The 4,620-nt window shown below is 41.6% G+C and overlaps 1 pseudogene; it reads right to left on the reverse strand.

Annotated features, from left to right (window-relative positions):
- Window positions 1-2,452: 2,452 nt before the first annotated feature.
- Window positions 2,453-2,821, reverse strand: LOC144375716 (glycine cleavage system H protein, mitochondrial pseudogene; annotated as a pseudogene).
- Window positions 2,822-4,620: the final 1,799 nt, after the last annotated feature.

Here is a 4,620-nt window from a genome sequence, read left to right on the forward strand (position 1 = left end):
TAGCTTGAGAAACACAACCAGGAGTCTAAGGAGAAAAGAAAAGGCTGAGAAGAATAGAAAGTCATGGAAGAAACCATGAAGGAAAAGTTGAATGTCTCTTTCATGCTGCCTTTCTTCCTGGAAGCTTCATGCTTTTGGAGAACTTTGAGTTTCCTCTATCTTGAGGTATTAAACTCTCATGGCTGGGGATGGAGCTCAGTGGTAGAGTCATTCCCTGGAATGTGTGATGCCTAGGAATGAAGTCAAAGAACTGCAGTATAAATTAGTGAATGAATTACTGACAACCAGAAAACAATATAAGGCAAAAAATTTTATGGGATGCTAGTAATCTGTAATTTTTTTTTTTTTGCTAGTTGAGAATTTAACTACTGATGATGCCAGAAAAATATATGTGTGGTAGGTTGGGGTGTCAGCAACAGGAGTGGCAGCCTGTAGTAGCAGCTTTTTCAGAAGCTGAGGCTGGGGATCATGTAAGTGCAGGAATTACAGGCCTGTTTTCAGCTAACACAGCAGAGAAACTGAGGAGAAAAAGAAAGGGAAAGAGGAACAGAAAGTTATGGACAAACAGAAAGGGAATATCTACTTTCTTTTTCTTCCTGGAATAAAGGCAGCATTAAAGAGAGAAACTAGAAAAGAGAGAATAGTAGAGGAAAGGAAAGAAAGCACAAAATAAATTTATGATTTGTGAAGCTGAGGAATGAACTCAGGTGCACAGTACCCGTAGCTCCAGGCTCTTTTATATTTTATTTTGAGACAGGGTTTCATTAGGCTGCCCAGGATAATGTTCTTCCATCTCAGTTACATTAGTCATTGGAAAGTTTCTTTAAAATGGGTATCAAAGAAGTCTGCATCCTGTTCAAGGAAGAAAACCAAATTCTTTGTGCAACAGGCTGTATTCCCTGGGGCTATATTTGTAGGAACACAAAGCCTCTGTAGCTCAAACTGCTCACCTCCTGGAGCTAGAGGCTTTCCTTGGAGTGTAGAAGTCTGAGATTGTATTCCCAGGACTGTGATATAAATAAGTGAATGAACAAAGGAGTGAGTGGCAGCCAAAGAAACAAAATCAGTCAGAACAAAAACATGTACTGGATGCTAGTACCACAAAATTTTTTTTAGCTGAGATGTTTACTCTGGTTGGTGTTGGAAAAACATCAAAACATGTTCAAGTAGACAGTGAAATATTCAAAGAGAAGGTTCTTATGGGATCTGGAGGAAAAATTTGGAAGATAATTTAGACCTCCCAAATCAGAACGAGGTAGGTGTGACAGTCTGTGGTACCCACGATTCCAGAAGCAGAGGCTGGAGTTTGACCTAAGTGCAGATGTTCTGGCTCATTCTTGGGGAACACAGCTGGGACGCTGTGGAGAAAAAGAAGGGCTGAGAGAAATTAAAAGTCATGGGAGAAGGAAGAGAAAGAAAAAGAAAGAGAAGGAAAAGTCAAGTTTATCTCATTCTGCCTTTCAAGAAAGGAAAGAATGGGCTGGACACAGTGGTGCATGCCTGTAATCCCAAAGTCTTGGGAGGCTGAGGTAGGAGGATTGTGAGTTCAAAATCAGCCCCAGCAACAGAGAGGCCCTAAGCAACTCAGTGAGACCCTGTCTGTAAATAAAATACAAAAAAGGGCTGGGGTTGTGGCTTAGTGGTTGAGTGCCTTTGAGTTCAATCCCTGGTTCCACCCCCCACCAAAAAAAGAAAGAAACAAAAAGAAAGAACTAAAGGAAGGAAGGAAGGAAGGAAGGAAGGAAGGAAGGAAGGAAGGAAGGAAGGAAGGAAGGAAGGAAGGAAAGAAGGAAGGAAGGAAGAAAGGAAGAAAGAAAGGAAGGAAGGAAGGAAGGTGGGTGGGTGAAAACAAGGAGTTTGTTGCCTCTCAGCCCCAGTCTCTTTTTGCTTTTGATTTTTGAAATTTAATATTTTATTTGTTCTTATTTTGCTGCAAATCTGTTGCTTCACTATATAAAATAATACCAATGCAGCCTATTACAAAATTAGGACAGAATTCTTCTTTTGACACTGTATGACAAACAATTTTTTTCACTCCCAATTTGTTTTCAAAGGGAAGATTATTAAGTATCTTGACACCAATCCAGGGATGGATGTAAACAAGTTACAATACTATAAAGGCTTATAGCAAGATTGTTCTTGGATTCCATAATTTTAAAAGTAGTTTTAACTATAGATCAATGTCATGAATTCTGAATACCAGAGCCTAAAGCCTACTATAAAATCATAAGGAATTGTAAAAAAATGCATATTGTTGTATTTATCTGCAATTCTTGGGAAGTTAAGGAAGTATCTTCCCTCAGTAGCAGTGTTGAGAGTTGTTTCTTTTTAAATATTCTCTCTCCCACTAACTTATGGCAACTATACTGAAGCTATTTCACATGAGTTTATTTAGGGTGCTATTTCTATTCATCAATATATTTCACATATTTCTCAAATGCCTCTCCATTCATTAAGTCATCAGTTCCAAAAGGTCACTTGTCATCTTCCTCGGCCAGCCATCTCCATAATAAGGTTTGTTCACAAGCCCTGGGTTTTCTTCAAGTATGTCACTAATTTCAGTTACTTCTCCTGATAGAGGGAAATCATGTTCACTGGCAGTTTTCATACTTTCCAAAGCACCAAACTCATCTTGTTTTTTCGATTGTGTCTCAGCTGCACATAAACTATAGTAAATAACATCTCCCAGAGCTACCTGTGCAAAACTGCTGATTTCTGCTACTCCAAAGCCATTTTCTATTATCCACTCATGTTTCTCTGTGACTTTACACATCAAAAGAAGTGTAGTACTGTGTATAGCCACCAGGGCTGAGGCTTGCATGGTCTATACCACTTACAGCACTGTGTGCACAAGTTTACAAAGGGTCACCACACTGCACCAGCCACCAAGGGGCCTGGACCAGATTTAGCCCTTTATGAAACAGAGTCTTGTGAGGCTTCCAAGGATCATTTGGAACCTGCCATCCTCCCATTTACTAGCCTCAGCTTACACAGGTACCACAAGATGTATGGGCTTCCTCTTGATGCTAGCTAAATAAATTTTTTGTGCCTCAGGCTGTATCTCTTGGTTTTAGTGGTGTTGGGAGAAAAGGATTCTTCCAATTCTTTTTTGGTGGTACCAGGGATTGAACCCAGAGGTGCTTAACCATTGAGTCACATCCCCAGCCATCTTTTATATTTTATTTAGAGACAAGACTCACTGAATTATTTAGTGCCTCACTTTTTTGCTGAGGCTGGCTTTGAACTTGAGATTCTCCTATCTCAGCCTCCTGAGCCACTGGGATTATAGGTGTGCACTACCATGCCCAGTGGGATTCTTCCAATTTTTGAACTGATCTCCTCCCAGGGTTTTGCATGTGTCTTCAGGTGAGAAGTTAGCCACTCTTGGTGGCAGAAAAAACATCAAATCATGTTCAAGAGGCTACAAATCAAAATTGTGAAGAGAAATTTTGCGTGGTATCAGGATGAACAAAGTAGAAGATGATTTAGACCTTCTAAAATTAGGAAGAGGTAGGTGTGGATGCCTGGGGTACCAATGATTCCTTACACACAGGTTGGTGGATCCAGTGAGCACATGTTCTGGCCTACCTGGTTGAACACAGTTGAGATCCTGAGGAGAAAAAGAAGGCTGAGATGAATGGAAATACATAGAAAAAGCAGAGAAGGAAAAGCTGAGTTTCTTTTTTTTTTCCATGAATAGCAGCAGCAAAAATGAGAGAAATAAAGAGAGCGAAGACTGACTTCCAGCTGCATAGATAAACCTTCAAGTGTCCCAAGAGTATATCTGGACCTTGCAAAACACCTACCATGTTCAGAGTCCTTTGCCAATTTCTGGTTTCACTGTTGTGCTCTGTGCAGCTTTGGACCAGGTCTGAAGGTATAAAGAAACTTTCTGAAAGAGCACCATGTGCCCATTTGTCCAATTGGGATCCTATAGCTTCAGTGAACCAGTAGAGCTGGCCTCCATCTCCTTTTTTCCTGTGAGATTGGTAAGGCTGAATGATGCCAACAGCTTCTACTCACCCCCTTGCCTGGTTTGGAAAGGGCGACTCCTGGTCTGGCCTGCATGGATGACCAGTCAAATTGGACAGCAGACACTCTGGGCAGAGCAAAAGCTATATTGTAATCTGGAATGATCCAGAACACACTTGAGGGATCTGACCAAAGCCACTTCTGGCACCTAGGAGGTTGCAAAGTAAGTTTGAAATTAGCAAATGCTCTTGGGTAAGAACCCAGGCTCCATTGTCTGGGGAGTGTGCAGCCAGGTGTCAAATCCATCCCAGGCCAGGGTTCTTATGATTGGAGCTTAGAGGGAGTGAGACAGGTATTGGTCCAGGCAAAGATGAGGATTAAGTATAACTGGGTGAATGCCCCTCATTCTGGGTCTCACCCTTCAGCTGCTCTTGGGACAGCATCCTATCACCAGAAGCAATATCTTCCCCAGAGAACACTGTCCCTGTCAAGGACTGAGACCCCTCCTTCCTTGTCTTGGAGATGGTGAAGTGTGGTGGAATAGCTGGGAGTTGGGGATAGGTTTGTGCTCAGGACTCCAGGTTTGATGCATGCCAGCATGTAGCCCATTTTAATCCAATCAGTAGGATATACAAATGACTAAGTACA

This window comes from Ictidomys tridecemlineatus, chromosome 3 (assembly GCF_052094955.1).
Source record: "Ictidomys tridecemlineatus isolate mIctTri1 chromosome 3, mIctTri1.hap1, whole genome shotgun sequence".
Classification (NCBI taxonomy): Eukaryota; Metazoa; Chordata; class Mammalia; order Rodentia; family Sciuridae; genus Ictidomys; species Ictidomys tridecemlineatus.